This window comes from Terrapene carolina, unplaced genomic scaffold (genome assembly GCF_002925995.2).
Source record: "Terrapene carolina triunguis isolate 2854851 unplaced genomic scaffold, T_m_triunguis-2.0 Scaffold237, whole genome shotgun sequence".
NCBI classification, from domain to species: domain Eukaryota; kingdom Metazoa; phylum Chordata; order Testudines; family Emydidae; genus Terrapene; species Terrapene triunguis.
The window spans coordinates 418,498-438,428 of NW_020664588.1; positions in this window are offsets into that span (position 1 = coordinate 418,498).

A 19,931-nucleotide genomic window follows, 5' to 3' on the forward strand; every position below is an offset into this window, starting at 1 on the left:
CGGGAACTGTGGGATAGGTACCATAGTGCAATGCGCCGGAAGTCGACGCTAGCCTCGGTACTGTGGACGCGGTCCGCCGACTTCATGCACTTAGAGCATTTTATGTGGGGACACACACAATCGGCTGCATACAACCGGTTTCTATAAAACCGGCTTCTATAAATCCGACCTAATTTTGTAATGTAGACATACCCATAGCAGAAGGCTGGTTCTAAAAAATAATCACTAGAGTAAATTCAGGCAAAAGCATCCTGAATTTAGAGGGACTTATAAAGTACAAACAAAAAACAAACAACCTTTTCTTTTTAGAAACCTTTTGGATTTAAAAATAAATTCCTACATTTCTTATCAATTTATAAAGAAAATCAAAACACACAAACAGAGAGCTCCTTAAAACCAAAAACCAAAAATAAACCCTTAGGTATTTTATCCTAGGAGAAGTCCAAACAAGAGAGTTTTTTCCTTTGTCCACTCTGTTTCTTCCATTAAAAGCAAATACCCTCAGAAACTCCAAGCAGAAGGAGCAGCATTATCCATGCATTCACAGCAGTTCATTTGGGGCCAATCGTAAAAGCTGAACATGAAAGTTAGTCTAACTTGCTCTTGTTCTCTGAACCATTGCACTATATATGTAGCGTGTACAGCCTTACATAAAAGTGTTTTAAATCTTTGATACATCCTCAAGACACATTGTAACTTGAGTAGGTCTTATTTCTCTGGTGAATTATGAGCATAAAAACAGCCATACTGGGTCAGACCAATGGCCCATTTAGCCCAGTATTCTGTCTCTGACCGTGGTCAATGCCAGGTGCCCCAGTGGGAATGAACAGAACAGGGCAATTATTGAGTGATCCATCCTCTTGTTCAGTTCCATTTTCTGGCATTTGGAGGTTTAAGGACACCCAGAGCACAGTGTTGCATCCCTGCCCAACAATTTATGTTCTTCTATGTGTCTGACAATTTTATTCTTTACTATTGTTTTGACTAATTTGCCTGGTACCTGTGCCATCTGGTCCCAGTGACTTGTTAATGTTAAGTTTATCAATTAATTCCAAAACCTCCTCTAGTGACACTTCAATCTGTGACAGTTCCTCAGATTTGTCACCTACAAAAGCCGGCTCAGGTTTGGGAATCTCCCTAACATCCTCAGCCGTGAAGACTGAAGCAAAGAATTCGTTTAGTTTCTCCGTAATGACTTTATCGTCTTTAAGCGCTCCTTTTCTATCTCGATAATCGAGGGGCCCCACTGGTTGTTTAGCAGGCTTCCTGCTTCTGATGTACTTAAAAAACATTTTGTTATTACCTTTTGAGTGTTTGGCTAGCCGTTCTTCAAACTCCTCTTTGGCTTTTCTTATTACATTTTTATACTTAATTTGGCAATGTTTATGCTCCTTTCTATTTACCTCGCTAGGATTTGACTTCCACTTTTTAAAGGAAGTCTTTTTATCTCTCACTGCTTCTTTTACATGGTTTGTTAAGCCACAGTGGCTCTTTTTTAGTTCTTTTACTGTGTTTCTCAATTTGGGGTATACATTTAAGTTGGGCCTCTATTATGTTGTCTTTAAAAAGTGCCCATGCAGTTTGCAGGGATTTCATTTTAGTCACTGTACCTTTTAATTTCTGGAAATAATCATGTATTAAGTATCTAAGTAATTAGGGCTGAAACGCAGGGGTTCTGGGTGTGGTTCTATTCAATATCTTCATAAATGATTTGGATAATGGCATAGAGAGCACATGTATAAAGTCTGCGGATGATACCAAACTGGAAGGGGTTGCAAGCGCTTTGGAAGTCAAGATTAGAATTCAAAATGATCTGGACAAACTGGAGAAATGGTCTGAAGTAAATAGGATGAAATTCAATAAGGACAAATGCAAAGTATTCCACTTAGGAAGGAAAAATCAATTGTGCAAATACAAAATGAGAAATGACTAATTAAGAAGTATTGCAGACATGGATCTGGGGGTTATAGTGAATCACAAACTAAATATTTATTACCAGGAGAGTCGTAAGCAAGACGAGAGAAGTAATTCTTCCGTTGTACTCAGCACCAATAAGGCCTCAACTGGAGTACTGCGTATAGTTCTGACTCCACACTTCACGTAAGATGTGGACAAATTGAAGAAAGTCCATAGGAAAGCAACAAAAATGATTATAGGTCTACAAAACATGACCTACAAGGAAAGATTGAAAACTTGGGTTTGTTTAGTCTGGAGAAAAGAAGATGGGGGTGGGGACATAACAGTCTTCAAGTATGTAAAAGGTTGTTATACAAAAGGGTGATAAATTGTTCTCATTAACCACTGAGGACAAGAGAAAAAGAAATAGGCTTAGTTTGCGGCAAGGGAGATTTAGGTTAGACATTAGGAAAAACTTCCTAACTGTAAGTGTAGTTAATCACTGGAAGAAATTGCCTAGGGAGGCTGTGGAATCTCCATCACTGGAGTTTGTTAAGAATTGGTTAGAAACCTATGTGGGAGGCAGACTATCCCATCTGCTTGCTCAGTGTTCTTATGCTATCCTCTAAAACACCTGTCACTGTCAGAGACAGGATGCTGGGCTACATTGGCCACTGGGCTAATCCAATCTGGCAATTCCTATGATTGTGTAAGAACATAACATTTGCAAAACTCGACCAGATAACTACTCCACCTAGTGTCAGATACCAGGCTAACAGTCAGAGCCAGAGTCTCGGGTTACCACCGGGCTGGTATTTGACTGCCTGGCCAGTTATTTTATGTAGTTGCCAGTTGCCAGAAAAATAATTTAATGTGCTGGGTTTCTTTTTTTACATAGATCTAAAGATTTGCATTATTTTCACAATGCACTGGGATGGCTAATGTTAAAAGTGTCTGTGTCCAGCTAAACATGCTGCAGTGTTCCCACTTCTGCAGTTTAAGCAATAACAGATCAAAACTTGAAAATACAGCAGCTGTCTGCCCACCAATACGCAAGTGCAAGTGCGGGTGTGTGAAAGAGGGTTTGAGTCACACGAGAATGAGGAGACAAGTGATGTTACCAATCTATATGTATTATCTCCCTAGATACTATAAGTGGCTGTTGGGGATGGGTGGGGGGTTGTGGAGTTGCCTTGTGGCTGGGAGTTGAGGTTGTGGCGGTCTTGCCTTTTGGGGGTAGGGGGAGTCCATTGGTTTTTTTTGCATTTCAAAGGTGGTAACTCTACCAAGCTAGGGGTCTGATCTATTAACTACGTTACATACCAAGCCAAAGGTCCGCACCGGATACAGAATCAGGTGCCAGGCCAGGGATCAGAGCCAGAGACAACATCTATGGTAAAGCAGATGAGCAGGGACCTGGAGTAGGGCATAACCTAGCAGATCGAGGGACGTGATCGTTCCCCTTTATTCGACATTGGTGAGGCCTCATCTGGAGTACTGTGTCCAGTTTTGGGCCCCACACTACAAGAAGGATGTGGAAAAATTGGAGGGAGTCCAGCGGTGGTCAACAAAAATGTTAGGGGGCTGGAGCACATGATTTACGAGGAGAGGCTGAGGGAATGGGATTATTTAGTCTTGAGAAGAGAAGAATGAGGGGGGATTTGATAGCTGCTTTCAACTACCTGAAAGGAGGTTCCAAAGAGGATGGATCTAGACTGTTCTCAGTGGTACCAGATGACAAAACAAGGAGTAATGGTCTCAAGTTGCAGTGGGGGAGGTTTAGGTTGGATATTAGGAAAAACTTTTTCACTAGGAGGGTGGTGAAGCACTGGAATGGGTGGTGGAATCTCCTTCCTTAGAGGTTTTTAAGGTCAGGCTTGACAAAGCCCTGGCTGGGATGATTTAGTTGGGGATTGGTCCTGCTTTGAGCAGGGGGTTGGACTAGATGGCCTCCTGAGGTCCCTTCCAACCCTGATATTCTATGATTCTATGACAGCAGGAACCGGGATGAGATGGGAGTCTGGGATAGGACAGGAACTGGGGGCAGGCAGAGGGGCAGGGATCAGGAGTCAGGTAAGCAGGAGGGGTACATAGTAGCAGCCAGCCAGGGATTCCTAAAGCTGCTCAGACAACTTCCTGTTCTTACTTCCTGGTTTATAAAGTACTCCTTAGCCAATCAGAAGCTGGGATGTTTCCCCGCAATTGGGAGCTTTGGAGGCAGGGCCCTCTGGAAGCTAGCCCTTCCCTTGTTACTGAAGTGAGCTGGTGGGTAGATCCTAGAGCTAAAGTGAGCTCTATTAAAGTGCTGGCCATTTCCACACTGATAAGGTTCTCTCTTCCTTTCACACCTACACCATCACTGTAGAATCCAGGTGCAAATCTGAGATTTGCTTTTCAAAGAGAAAGCAGCGACATTTCTGCTATCCTTTTAGCACAATTAGAAACAACGGCAAACTTGGACAGCACCACAGGTTCTGCCTTCACAGCAAGATCGCAGCATGCAGAAAGCAGACGCTGGAGAAAGCCAACAGATAGAGAATGAAAAGCAGAGGTGGGAAGAGCAGAGGGACAGGAGAGTGAGTACCAGGGGAAAAACAAAAACAAAACAAAAAACCCCTTCAACCCCAGCATTTCTACAACACCAAAATGTAATCTAGCAGGTAGGTAAGGACCCAGGATAACCTGTCGGGGTCCCAGCGAACCATGGCAGAGAGAAAAAACCGAAATACCCCTGCTCTCAAATAGCTTATCCTTCTTCATTTACCCGCTTGCCTTAGAGCTCAGCTCCGAGACGCTGCTTTTCAAAAAAACTCTGCTGCTTGAATGTTTGCTCTGTTCTGCTCTCACTGATGTTAATTTCTCTACAAATGACATAAGTAAGCCTTACTTATTGGTATCAAAAGTAATCACATTTTAATGAACTAGCTAAAGGCTTTGTTGTACTAATTCTAATTCTTCCCTTCTGACCACTTTAGAGGAAGGAAGGATCTGAATACACTGAAGGGGGCATATGGTCCACAAGTTTGCTTACCTTGCAGTTTTCACTCGTGTGACCAGTATGTCAGGGTAGGCCCCAGGTGACTTAGCCACCAGGCAGGGTAGGTTCTAGTTAAGTGAAAACCATTGAAGGGAAGGCTCCTCATGTTTGTTCATCAGGGTAACTAACTACACAGTTGCATGAGCCAACTCACACATTGGAGTTGACCCTAGAGGCATTGGGCCTAGCAGTGCTGAAGAGAAACGTCAGAGCAGACACATCAGCTGCATTAGCACCATCAGGCTCTGTGAGATGTATGACTCTCCTTGAATGTTTAGAGCAGCAGCAGGCCAGCCAAAGCTCCCAGGAAGCAGTCTTCCTGTATCTGGCCCCAGGCTCCCCAAATTAAACAGCCTCTATCTTAGCAGATGAATAGGTACAAAATTAGCATCTGTGCCAGAGAAACAGCAGAAGCATCATTATCCATGCCTGATGTGAACAGAGCAGCAGCAAATGCCATGAGGATAAAATGACCGGACCTGGGGTGCAGGTCAGAGCCACAACTCAGAATGCATGTCTGCTCCATCAATCACAGAACGTGGCTTCAGAGATAAAGCTCCTCGGGTGCACTAATGCTTCTGGAACTGCAGTGGACACCATGGTATTTGAGACACAGCTAGCAGAAGGTGATTAATGTACAACAAGATCACAAGCAATTGTATTTTTCAGGTTATCCATAGAGATCACCTGCATCCTCATAAAAAATGCCAAAGCCCTCATTACCAAGATAAATTGCTCATTAAGAGCACTATGATTATATTGCCATTAGTAATCACCTGCATTTTCAGATCATATGCACTGGATGAGGGCAGGACTATTCTATTCCATTCTCTGTAGTCATCACTATACCATCGTTATACCGTGCTCATCACCATAGTATCTGAGCACCTTCAAGTAGTGTATTAAACCATCTGACTACACAGCTGTCATGTGTTTGGGCTCTCATCCTCTCCCCAAAGGGAGAAGACAATGAATGGATTCCAAGACCAGAAGGGAACACGATTATCTAGTCTGACCTCGTGTATAACACAGGCCATAGAATTTCCCTGTAATAATTCCTAGATCAGATCTTTTAGAAAAAAATATCCAATCTTGATTTAAAAATTGTTAGTGATAGAGAATCCAACACAACCCTTGCCAAATTGTTCCAATGATTAATTACTCTCACGGTTAAAAAATACGCCTTATTTCCAGTCTCAATTTGTCTAGCTTCAACTTCCAGCCATGGATCATGTTATACCTTTCTTTACTAGATTGAAGAGCCCATTATTAAAGATTTGTTCTCCAAGAAGGTACCCATAGACTGTATTCAAGTCACCCTGAACCTTCTTTTTGTTAAAGTAAACAGATCCTTTAATCTTTCTCGTGGCTCTTCTCTGAACTATCTCCAATTTATCCACATCCTCCTTGAATTGTGGACACCAGAACTAGACACAGGATTCCAGCAGTAGTCACACCAGTGCCAAATAGAGAGGTAAAATAACCTCTAGACTCTTCTTTGAGACTCCCTGTTTATGCATCCAAGGATCACATTCGCCCTTTTGGACACAGCATCACACGGGGAGCTCATGTTTGGTTGATTATCCACCATGACCCCTCAAGTTTTTTTTCAAAGTCACTGCTTCCCAGGATAGACTTCCCCATTCTGTAAGTATGGCCAACATTCCTATTGGCATACATTTAGCTATATTAAAATGCATATTGTTTGCTTGCACCCAATTTACCAAATGATCCAGATTGTTCTTTATGAGTGACCTGACCTCTTCACTATTTACAACCCCCCAGTTTTTGTGTCATCTGCAGACTTTATCAGTGATTATTCCAGGCCACTGATAAATATGATAAATAGCAGTGTGCCAACAACATATCCTTGCGGGACCCCACTAGAAACACACCCACTTGTAATGTAAATGGGGAATCACCTTCATTTTGAGATGTATCAGTTAGCCAGCTTTTAATTCATTTTGTGTGCACCATGGTAATTTTATATTGTTGTAGACTTTTTAATCAAATGATGTGCGATACCTAGTCCACCTTACCAAAGTCTATGTATATTACTTCATAAGAACATAAGAACAGCCATACTGGGTCAGACCAAAGGTCCATCTAGCCCAGTATCCTGTCTTCCGCCAGTGGCCAATGCCAGGTGTTCCAGAGGGAATGAACAGAACAGGTAATCATCAAGTGATCCATCCTCTGTCGCCCATTCCCAGCTTCTCGCAAACAGAGGCTAGGGACATCATCCCTGCCCATCCTAGCTAATAGCCATTGATGGACCTATCCTCCATTAATTTATCTAGTTCTTTTTTTGGACCCTGTTATAGTCTGGGCCTTCACAACATCCTCTGGCAAGGAGTTCCACAGATTCACTGTGCGTTGTGTGAAAAAATAATTCCTTTTGTTTGTTTTAATCATGATGCCTATTAATTTCATTTGATGGCCCCTAGCTCTTGTGTTCTGTGAAGGAGTAAATAACAGTTCCTTATTTACTTTCTCCACACCAGTCATGATTTTATAGATCTCTATCATATCCCCCATTACTTGTCTATTTTCCAAGCTGAAAATTCTGAGTCTTATTAATCTCGCCTCAAATAACCCTAATACCTTTATAAACCAAATATGTAACCTCATCATCTTAGTTTCACAGGATGTATATTCTAAAAACCCATATTGAGTGGTGTTAATTACATTACCCTCATTTGATTCTTTATTAATTGGGCCTATATCAACCACTCCATTAACTAGCCCGGGATTGATGTCAGATTGACAAGCCTATAATTACCCAGATCATCCCATTTACTATTTTAAAGTATTGGTACAACATTAGCTTTCTTCCAGTCTTCTGGAAATGGGGAAAACTTCCCCAGTGTTCCAGATTCATTGAAAAAAAAAATCATCCCTTAGTGGGCCAATGAGCTTCTCATCCAGCTATTTTAAAATTCTATAACTATAGTACTGTGGATGTGTTTGCACCCAAAATATTGCTTATGTCAAGAATTTGTGCCCACAAAATTTCATACAAGCCAAATTTGCATGTACAAATCAAGTAACTTACTATCCAACTACTTGATGTTCAGTTGACCATTTGTCCATGAAGTTTGGGTGTATATATCAACATTCGTATATGCATTTTTGCAAGTGAAAAAATCAGACAATGCATTCTGTCAATAGGAAATTTGGCCCTGAGTTTCCCCATCTTTTCTTACATATATAGATAAATGTCATGAATAAATCAGCTAGTATGTATTTATACCTATGTGTATGTATATATGTACATCTATACCTATGCGTATACACACACACACACACAGATAGATAGATACAAAATGTTACATCTACAAGTGAGCCAGGATACAATGAAAACTTGGAATGGCTGTAGTACTCATGATCATGTAATGCAGGTCAACCCAAGGCATATCAATACCACCTTTATGCAACACCACTCTGTATCTTGTACCCATGTTACAGAAAAAGTATTTTTCTAACACTGCTAGAGAATTTTAAGCAATGTGATTAGTCCTGTCTTCTGTAACCCTCTGCTCTTGTTACTCTGAGTCTAACACCCACACAATGGAGGTAAAGATAAATGGTAACTAACACATTTTAGCAAACACTGAAAATGGTTCAGTTAGTTTTACTACACATCATAATGCCATGATTTCAGGTACACTATCCTGGAACTAAGGGGCCAGGAAAAAAACCTTCTATTCTACAAAGAGAGATGCCTGGCCTTCACATCACAAATATTCCTATGCCCAGTGGGGGGGGGGGGGTCAGAAATGATTGGGCCTGGAAGTTGTAACAAGACCAGAAATGATGAGTGCCTATCCTCATTCTTGGACCAGTGTCACTGTTGGAGAGGGGAAGAGTCCACATTTAGGGGCAAAGTAGGATCTGTTTGTCTGGCAAGTTGTGGGGCAGAGCTAACAGACAGACATTTTACATAGGGATTGCAAGATTGAATCAGACTAAAATCCATCTAGTCCATCTGTATCTCACCAGCACCAGTTGCTTCAGAGGAAAATTCAAGAAACCATGCAATTAGCAGATGTGGGCAGAATAGTCTCTGGTGGATCACTCATTTTAGACTGAAATGAAAACTGGCAATAATTCCTGGCTGTGCCTCCAACCTTTCCTAAAAATATTTGTGTTTGTGTTGTTAACAGATCTGTGCAATACTAAAATATTCATCAAAATGGTAGCATCTTCCATGGGCACTGCAGTGTCTGTTTCTCATGTACTCTCTCACTGTTGGGGCTTGTTTACATAACACTTTGTCTATTCAGTATGTTTGTACTGCCTTAGAATGATTGTGCCATGTTATTAACTATAGCCGCTGCACGCCCCAGACTTGCATCGATGAATTAGTTTGAGACCTTGTACAATCTCCTCTCTATGAGATTTACATGGAAGAAGAGAGGGTTGATTTTCAAACACTTAGTTGTTAATAAATCGTGACAAAAATATTAGATGCTGGGCCTGTCCTAGGAGCGAGGTAACTTCCAGCTGCTCAGCAGGCACCATGGGCAGGGAGGATATTCCTCATGCCTATTCTGTATTTCATTTACAAATGTCTCCTCCTTTTGCTCTCCACCTGCTGGCTGTTAACATGCTCAAAATGCAGAACTGGTTCTAAGCAAACCAGTGTTGGCTCAAACCATGGCCACTCCCTCTGCTGCCAGCCCTCAGATCCAACCTCCAGCCCTTGTTGTATTAGATTCATTCCATATATATTAAGAGCATCAAAGGTGTTATCATGACCCAGTTGCTGTCCAACTTTAAGTAGTTTTATTTAAGGTTTGGGGTTTGGCATACAGAGACCTCAACCTGCTTAGTACCATGGCCAACACCATGAAAAGTCCTTTGAAACTTTTATTAAAGATACAGAAAAAGAGGGGGAAATAGTGAAAGCATTCAAAGTGTAATGTATTAAATAAGGCTTTTGTTTTAACAGCATCCCTTGTTCCCTTCCCTGGAGAGAATTTTAGAAAGAAAGGCCCCGTGGCTGTAGGAGATCTCTGTGCCGGCCACGTCCCCAGGGCTGGAGTAGCTGTCCTTCTCCATTGCTCACTGTAATGATCCCCTAGCTTTACTGAACAGGGGTTCATTATAGCGAGGGTGTACTGCATCTCCACTGCTACAGTGATCAACACCCCCCACAACACACTTTCAAGATCCACGGCTCCTACACATGTCTATCACAACACGTGGTGTACCTCATCCAATACACTGAATGCCCCAATAACAACTACCTGGGTGAAACCAGATGGTCGCTACGATCTCGAATGAACTCATGCAGGAAAATGATGGAAGACAAAATCACCACATCACCTGTGGGTGAATACATTTCACAAAGCGATCACTCTACATCTGACCTATCAGTCTTCACCCTCAAAGGAAACCTGCACACCACTTTCAAAAGACGAGCCTGCCAATTTAAATTCATAACTCTGATAGACATTAAAATCATGGTCTGAACAGAGACACTGGATTTATAGCTTATTACAACAATCTTAACTAGGGTTGTCAGGCGTCTAAAAAAATTAATCACGATTAATTGCACTGTTAAACAATAATAAAATACCATTTATTTAAATATTTTTGGATGTTCCCTTCATTTTCAAATATATTGATTTCAATTACAATACAGAATACAAAGTGTACAGTGCTCACTTTATAGTTATTTTTGATTACAAGTATTTGCACTGTAAAAAAACAAAAACATAAGAACATAAGAATGGCCATACTGGGTCAGACCAAAGGTCCATCTAGCCCAGTATCCTGTCTACTGACAGTGGCCAATGCCAGGTGCCCCAGAGGCAGTGAACAGAACAGGTAATCATCAACTGATCCATCTCCTGTCGCCCATTCCCAGCTTCTGGCAAACAGAGGCTAGGGACACCAAAATAAATAGTATTATTCAATTCACCTAATATAAGTACTGTAGTGCAATCTCTTTATCATGAAAGTTGAAAGGGTTCTGCTCAATAACAATCCAAAGCAGAACGGACCGACGCATGTTCATTTTCATCATCTGAGTCAGATGCCACCAGCAGAAGGTTGATTTTCTTTTTTGGTGGTTTGGGTTCTGTAGTTTCTGCATCAGAGTGTTGCTCTTTTAAGACTTCTGAAAGCATGCTCCACATCTCGTCCCTCTCAGATTCCGGAAGGCCCTTCAGATTCTTAAACCTTGGGTCGAGTGCTGTAGCTATTTTTAGAAATCTCACATTGGTGCCTTCTTTGCGTTTTGCCAAATCTGCAGTGAAAGTGTTCTTAAAATGAACATGTGCTGGGTCATCATCTGAGACTGCTATAACATAAAATATATGGCAGAATGCAGGTAAAATGGAGCAAGGGACATACAATTCTCCCCCATGGAGTTCAGTCACAAATTTAAATTAACACTTTTTTTTTTAAACGAGCATCATCAGCATGGAAGCATGTCCTCTGGAATGGTGGCCGCAGCATGAAGGGGCATACATATGTTTAGCGTATCTGGCACATGCCAGATACAAAAGTGCCATGCAAATGCCTGTTCTCACTTTCAGGTGACATTGTAAATAAGAAGGGGGCAGCATTATCTCCTGTCAACGTAAACATACTTGTTTGTCTTAGCGATTGGCTGAACAAGAAGTAGAACTGAGTGGACTGTAGGCTCTGAAGTTTTACATTGTTTTGTTTTTGAATGCAGTTATGTAACAAAAAAATCTACATTTGTAAGTTGCACTTTCACGACAAAGAGATTGAACTACAGTACTTGTATGAGATGAATTGAAAAATACTATTTCTTTATCATTTTTACAGTGCAAATATTTGTAATAAAAATAATATATACTTTGATTTCAGTTATAACACAGAATACATTATATGTGAAAATGTAGAAAAACATCCAAAATATTTAATAAATTTCAATTGGTATTCTATTATTTAACAGTGCAATTAAAACAGCGATTAATTATTTTTAATCATGATTAATTTTTTGAGCTAATCATGTGAATTAACAGTGATTAATCCACAGCCCTAATCTTAACCCAGTAACCCCCTTTCTGTACTATGACTATAAAGGTATTAATGGGCCACTCCACCTTCAATGGTCACTTACAATATATGCTAAGTACTTATGCTAAACAATCTGTTCCACCTAGAGTTGCCAACTTTCTAATTCCAGAAAACCGAACACCCTTGCCCCACCCACTGTCCGGCCCACTGCCTTGCCCCCGCCTGAGGCCCTGCCCCGCCTCACCCCTTCCCTTCCTGAGGCTCCGCCCCCATTCACTCCACCCCTCCCCCGTTTCTTGCTCTCCTCCACCCTCGCTCACATGCTCATTTTCACTGCAAGGCCCAAACAGGCATATTTATTGTTTTAACAGATGTATTATGTTAATTTCAGGTTTTATTTGTTACGCAATGCTAGAGCTGGCAGCAAAACAGTCAAAAAGGGTCATTTTTAAAAAAATGAAATTTCACAAGGGTTTTCATGATTCTTTCTTCCCCTCTTCCCATTTTTCATAACCAGCTCCATGTTTTTTGTTCTTTACAGTTATTGTAATTTTATGTGTGGAATTAGAACCACACATTATCACAGCTGCAATGGGTCCATGAAAGGCCCACTCCTCAAGCCCAAATATAAATCCATAGAGCACAACCACAGAAAAGCACACCTGTCCAGATACCTATATAAATAAATCTGTAGAAACTGACTCAGACCCCTACATGCATATACACACGTATATTCATGTGTACACATCTAGCATGTACTAACACATAGACTTCCACGTTATTTATTGTTACAGTTATTGTTTAATACCTAGAGACCCCAGCTAAGATCAGGGCTGCAGGGTGGAAGGTGCTGGACATGCACATAAACAGAGAGAGTCTGCAACAAAGAGTTTATAATGTCGCTAGACAAAGGTGGGGAGACATGTCTGATCCGTCGGCTCTTCTGCAATTACTAGTCAACAACATTCACTTTTTAAGAAATAACACATTGCTTTTAGAGTTCCCTTCTCTTCTAAAAACTTGTTATGAAATGAATAAACACTTTTATGTCATCAATTTTTTGTGTGCAAGCCAGAAAAAGGAATAAAAGTCAAAGAGTTAGGCTGAAAATTTTATTCACACAGGTATACACACGCGGCAATACACATGCCTCCCTACACAGACACACAGTCTCTTACACACATACAATGCATGCACGCACACACTTGCCTACGCAGACACCCCCAGCCAGAAAGGGAGGAGGGTTGGCTGGAGGGGAAAAGATGGGATGGGGGCTGGAGGAGAGAGGATGGGGAGGGAAAGAGGCCAAGGACGAGAGCAGGTGGGGGTGAGAGTGGGCAGTGAAGGGAAGAGGAGGGGTGTGGGGGGATATGTGGTGTGAATGAGGATGCAGGGGGAGGCACAAGGCTACAGGGGCATGAGGATGTGGGGAGGACAGGGGTGTATAGGGACATAATGGGAGTGCAGCAGTGTATGGAGGTGAACGGAGTGCAGGGCTGTGGGGGGTGAGGGACATGGGGGTTGCGGCTCTGGGAGGTGGAGAGGATGGGCAGGAGAGCACTGGAAGGGGTTCAGGGCTGGGATGGGTAGGTGTGCGGGGCAGGGTGGGATGGGACGGGGAGGGATGCAGTGAGGGGGATGAGGGTGCTGCCCCATTTTCAGCACTCGGAGACGGGGATACTCATACCTTCAACTCCTGGGTGCTGGCGATGGGGCAACAGACCACGGTTCGCTGCAGGGCATGCGCCACAGCTCGAGCCCAGGCACAGGGGGGGCGCGAGGAGGAGAAGTGGGCCGGTAGCAGCACCCTGCCACTTCACCTTGTGGGAACGCTTTCAAAGAGCAGCTGACTGCTTTGCTACAGATTTTTTTTTAAATGAAAATTAGCTATTGTTGTTTTTTGAGAAACGTTATTTTTCATCATTTGTAGGTCAGAGTTCAAAGGTATCAGGATATGTTGTTATATGAACCTATTTACTCCACTTTTAAAATTTGAAGGTTTGGATTTTATTCTCTGACCAAACAAATGGATGTAATAAAGCTATTTCAAAACTGCATAAACAGAGACAGGGACATGTTAAAAGCTACCAGGATTGCAAATGGGAGAAAATGCATTTTTTTCTTGAATATATTTAAAATTGTCATTGTTTTCAAAAGAGGAAGGGATGGTAGGTAAAAGAAAGAAGGAAACATAGGAGGTTTAAAAGTCAAAAATTATAGAGACATTACTATCATGTATATACAATATCACAGGGTTCACGAACATGGACGACATATTCCCTTAACCTTTAATCAAACACATTTTAAAATCCTCCTGCTAATGATTGGCTACAGATTTGCTGATTTCTCAGACCACCCTGAGAACCCGCTAAGTTATTTTTCCTGGTATTTCTCCAGTATTTGACAATTAGCCTGAGCAATCATGCTGCATTTTAATACCAACAATTTATGTGAATTTCTAATGCCTTGAGGTAACTCTTTGCAAACTCTCGCAACCTTCTATAGTGTTATGCTGTAATTAGAACCCAGGCTAATGTTGATCCTATCAAGACTTTAATTGGGGGGAGGGGCCGCGCGGGAAACAGACACTTGGCTACAACTGATGAGTGCCCAGCCTAACCTGGGCGTGCAGGTGAGGCCAGCGGAGAGAAAAGGCAGCTTTAACCAGCGACGTGCTTTCCCACTCCTGGGCGTGTGGGTGAGGACAGCAGAGAGAAAAGGCAGCTTTAACCAGCGACGTGCTTTCCCACTCCTGGGCGTGCCCTGGGATAATTTAGAACAGCCTCAGGGCAGCTCCATACTATGCTGGTTGCTAGTTGCCCCAGGGGACTAGCTGGCAGAGGTTGTTTGGGTGCAGGAACGTCCCAGCCACGATGCCTTTCCCAGTGTCCTGGGCATAGGACCACAAGGCCACCCGCGAACACTGCTATGCCCTGGTGCCCCTTTGTGCCAATGGAACAGCATAAAACAGCCCTTTGCGGATGCCATCAGGCCCTTTCCCTGAATAGTCGGTGATTAAATTGTCCAAACAGATTTTGACGTTCCTAAGCTCAGATTTCTCATTTCCTCTATCAGCATCAACGTTTTAATAAGTAATTTTAAGTTCATCCCTTCTCTTTGTTATTAGCACCATCCGGCTCGATGGGGTTTTACCAAGGCTGTTTCAATGAAACACAAGAGTGAGGACAAGAGAGGGATATTTTGGGTTGTCCAAAAGCAACACATGATCAGTATTTACATGACATGGCCCAGACACTTTGAACAGGATACACATAACAACCCTGAATAAAAGGAGGAGTAATATAGCGGGTGTACAGTATCAGTGTGTAATTAGTGATTAGTTTCCAGGTCCATGTTTCTTCTCTGACATTCATCACAAAAGCCTGCACTGAATACTCTGGGCTGGAAGCCTGGGCACCGCATAAAGCAGCACCATTAACCCCCTCTGGCTGCATTCACAGAGAAGATCAAGTAGGACATCAAGGAAATCCAGGTGGAGTTCTCACCATGTTTTTATTCTTTCCATAAATGCACTGTTCCTACAAGCATGCAGATGTAGCCTGGGCATGTACCACGTAGGGGCTGCACTGCCAGTCGCCAAGCGCCTATTGTCCATAAGCTGCCAGGCACCCAATATTCCCCTTGAAGGCAACAAGACTAGCAGGTGCAGAGCACCTGACAGTATCAGACCCTAAATACAGGGAGCAATGGGAATTTGTTTAGCCACAGCCAAACCAACTCTACTGTGGGATCTGCATGACATTGGCACATCCTGAAAAGGGCTGGTTAACTGGCTATTCCAGAAGTCTGACTCCAGTCAAGGTCTCCCTGTGAGGTTAGTGCCTATGGAGTCCAAATACTGCCCTGTTCGTGACCCGACATAGCACATTTGTAAAAATAAATTCCTGTTTAAAGAGCCTATTGCATTGCGAAACTTTGCAGAGTACTCCGGTTACAGGATGGGAGAAGTGGGATAGCTCAGGGAACTGGGGAAGGAATGTGGAGCCATGTGTGCTGACAAACAGACTCTAATGCAGCCCAGCTGAGTGGTATCTGAAAGTAATTCCCAGGCAGAAGCTATTGGTAGTTGTTGTGAAATGACTTGGCACCTGTACCAATGGGAGCTGCCATTTCTACATACAGGAACAAGCAAATATAGAGACAAAGGCCAGATTCAGAGAGGTGACCGACAGGTCAAAGTCCCTATAGCATCATTTAGCCTTCTGTGCAAAAGCATTCATTAATGTAGCCATTCACGTGCCACCTGCAGCGTAACCCACTGATGGAATGCAGTAAGTGACAAAAGCCATGGCCAGCCTGTCACCGGGCATGGTACAGACTGGAGCGGTGGGGAAGGGGGCATGCAGCACCGCAGGGCTTTGGACAGAAATCTGCTCTCCAGGCTACAGAGCAGCTACTTATGGACACTCCTGCAGCCCAGCCTACGTAGTCCCTTACATCGTTCCCTGCCCCATCTTGGGAGGATGGAGGACACACATACTTGAGGTTCTGCTGCCTGGAAAAATCTCTGCACCTGGGCTGGAGGGGGCAGGGTTTGGGCCTCAGGATAGTAAGTGCTGCACAGCATGCTAGAGCCCTGCACTTCCTATTGATTCTACCTGCATTGGTTTCTAAGGGCTGCAAGCATTCGCCTCTCAAGCAAAGCACTCGTTACTGAAGTCCATCTAGTGGAATCGCACAGGTGGCTCAGAAGTGCATGCTATGAATTTCTGAGATGTAAGTAATTGATATTCAATTCTCCCCAGAAAGGGTTAAACAGGGGCCACAACTCATCATTGTGCCCCAGATCCCTAGTGCAAAGGGGCTGTAAACTAATGGATCCAGCCCCCAGCAGCGTGTCCTGGCCCGGTGCTGTGCTGAGGCAGCAGCTCTATGCTATCTTTCTGCTCTAGGCAGGTTCTTATACTGTGCTCATCATTGGCGTGCCTGAGCCCTTTCAGTGGTATATGATGTAATGTGACTAACGTCCGTCACGTCTCGTGCTCCCAGTGCAACAGGCATAACTTGGGAAAACATTCTGAGACTCTGTCACCAATTTCCCTTCCAACACCAAGAAACTGGCCCACTGTCAAACCCTCAAAGTACTGCTGCCGTGTGCTGAAGGGGCAATAGTATTTTAGCCTGATTGCGTAGATCTATGTCCTACAGCCCCGATCTTTGGGGAGCTCTTTGGTTTTTAAAATAGCACAGCATGTGAGTGGGTGTCTTTTAACGTTTTAAAAAAATCTATTCTTGTGATGGGGATTTTTAACTCCTTCCTGCAAAATCCGATGGCCTTGGTACAATACTTTTAACAAAGGATTGCTCTTTCCCCCTTATATTCTCTTCCCATGGGACCTTACCTACCAGCTCTCTGAGTTTGCTAAAGTCTGCTTTTTTGAACTCCATTGTCCTCATTCTGGTGCTCTCACTCCTTCCATCCCTTAGAATCATAAAATCATCATTTCATGATCATTATCACCTAAATTGCCGTCTACCTTCCAATTCTCAACCAAGTGTATAATGATATATAATACAACACCTCCTCCCTTTTTTCCTTGCTTTTTCCTGACTTTGTCCCAGGCTCAGCTAAATAAGGAGATAGGAGAAGATAATTTAAGAACTGAGTGGCTAAGGCCATAATGGGTGCCCTCCCCCAAGTATCTGCTAGTGAGAACGCTTCCTTGGTGCTCCTCTAGATGTGTGTCAGATGGCGTGGGGCCCATTCGGCAGCAACAGCTCATGTTGGGGAAAGGCACAAAGGCAGACAGGTCATGAGCCTGCTCACATGAAGGAGTCAGAGACATCTGGGCTTATTTCACACTCAAAGAAAGAGACGTCCATCCATCTGGCCTCTCCCATGCAAGACACTGAAGGTGCTCGAGGCCGCACGAGGGGGGCTGGACGCAGCAAGTGTAGAGACCGAGGGATATTCAGACAGGATGATTAGCCCAAGGTGATCTTTGCAGACCTATTAGCACCTGAGCCCTCTCTAACCAACCTTCAGGCAGGGTTACCCACCATCAGTTTATCAAAAGATGATACCTCTCTAGCTCCCCCCAAAACCTTTGTTTTAGATACTGAGGTCTGTTTTAATCTGTTGTTATGTTACAGACACATTAAAAAGGCCTTGGTCAGGTAAATAGATGGCAAAGTGACAGGCACTTTAAATAGAGAAATACACCCTGGATTTGGGGTTTGTTTCTCCCCTGTATCTATGCGAGTGTTTACGCCAGCTGCTCTGAGTGACAAGGATCAACAAAGTTATATTGAAAAAAGAGTGAGCAGCCAGGCCTCAGAACCGCACATCATGGCAACACCACTCTGGTCCTCTCAACTTCGCAACACTGGCCGCAGATTGCTAGTGACCAAATAGAACCACCAGCTCCAAAAGGTAGTCTTGTTCAGAGTGAGCAATTGTCCAGTCTACCAAAACCATCATCGCTATTAGCACACCCCTTGGCAGTCTCAGCAGTGTAGCCAAGGAATTGATGGGCATTAAGTCCGAGGGCCTGGTTTTCAAAGATATTTGGGTGCCCAAGGTTGCAGATGGGATTTTCAGAAGCACCGAGGCACCGGTGCATCTAGCAGAAATCCAAGCTGTGTCACTCACACTCATTGCCAGGTTTGTTTGTGTGCATGCTACTCCAGCATTATGGGGACTCTCACAGACTCACAGTAAATTCCATAACCTGCAGCCGTTCAGCTGGAAAATGTTGGAAATTTCTCACCGTTTTCCCCTCTTTTTGGTCAAAATTTCAGCAAAAATTCTCACAAAAGTTTGAAAAACTGTGACCAGCTTAACTTACCATTACACGTTTCACACCCTGAAGGAATGCAGAGTGCACAGGGCCAGCTGAGTTCAGCGAGGGCGTAGGAGGCCAGGTTAAGTCACATGACAAGAAGCTACAGTAGAGTGTGCCAATAATAATAATGGTTGTGAACAGCGGTCATCCCACGTAAACTTACACCTTCATTTGGCTCCTCGGGGTGTAGTTTACACCAGTTCAGGCACTTCCTCGCTCATTCATTGGTAAGTGAGTGTAGATCAGAAGGAATCAGTGACAGGGAGTACATGTGACCTATCACTATGGCAGGGAGACCGGGTCACTTTTCTCCCTCCAGTCTGGGCACAGGCACTGTCAGATGGGTGGGAATCTTGCACGATCAGCCCTTTTTATAGTTAAGAGAACTTTGAGCCAGAACCGCCACCTTTCATGAGCATTGTAGCATGTTTTTTTTTTTAAATAGGAATAAGCCAAAGAACAAAACTAATGATGCTCTTAGTTCATCATGCATTAGAGGATGGCACAGAGTTCTCACTGATCCCAGTTGTTTTCATGTCTAAACTACATTTACAGTTGTTAACTCTATGCATATTTAACTATAACATTTGCTCACAGAAGTGTACAAGGATAATCCTAGCTTTACAGTTGTCTAGGAGATAATCCCACCACAGAGAAATGTGCAGGTGTTAATACCCAGAAAATACAACAACAAACTTCTAGAAAGTAAACATATCAGCAAGTTTAAACCTTTGTGACAATACACTGAGGTATTAAGAAGCTGGAATTTCCAGTCTGACTTTTAGATTTAAATGCTCTAGCAATTTAGGTGTAAATAAACTATAATTTTTAAACTTGTGATTGCAGAGAGCACATTCATTAGAAAGAGCATTTGTATGAGGAAGCTGAAAGTGCTTTTTCCTGTTTGATATGGTTTAAAAATACTTTGATATTCTGCAGCACAATTTATATTACAGAACATTCACTATCAAGGCAAAGAATACAAAAACTGCCATGGCACCGTATCTTATAGCACAGTTCAGAAGAGAACAGCTCCAAAACAACCCTAATTAAATATCATTTAATCTCCTAGAAACATCACTTTCAGCAATTGTCTATGCCTCTAAAGCCAAAATGCTAGTAAAAACTGTTTCTTCCTGCTCATTCCATCACACACAGCAATGCCTGCAGACAGCAAAGCAGTTGTATTGTAA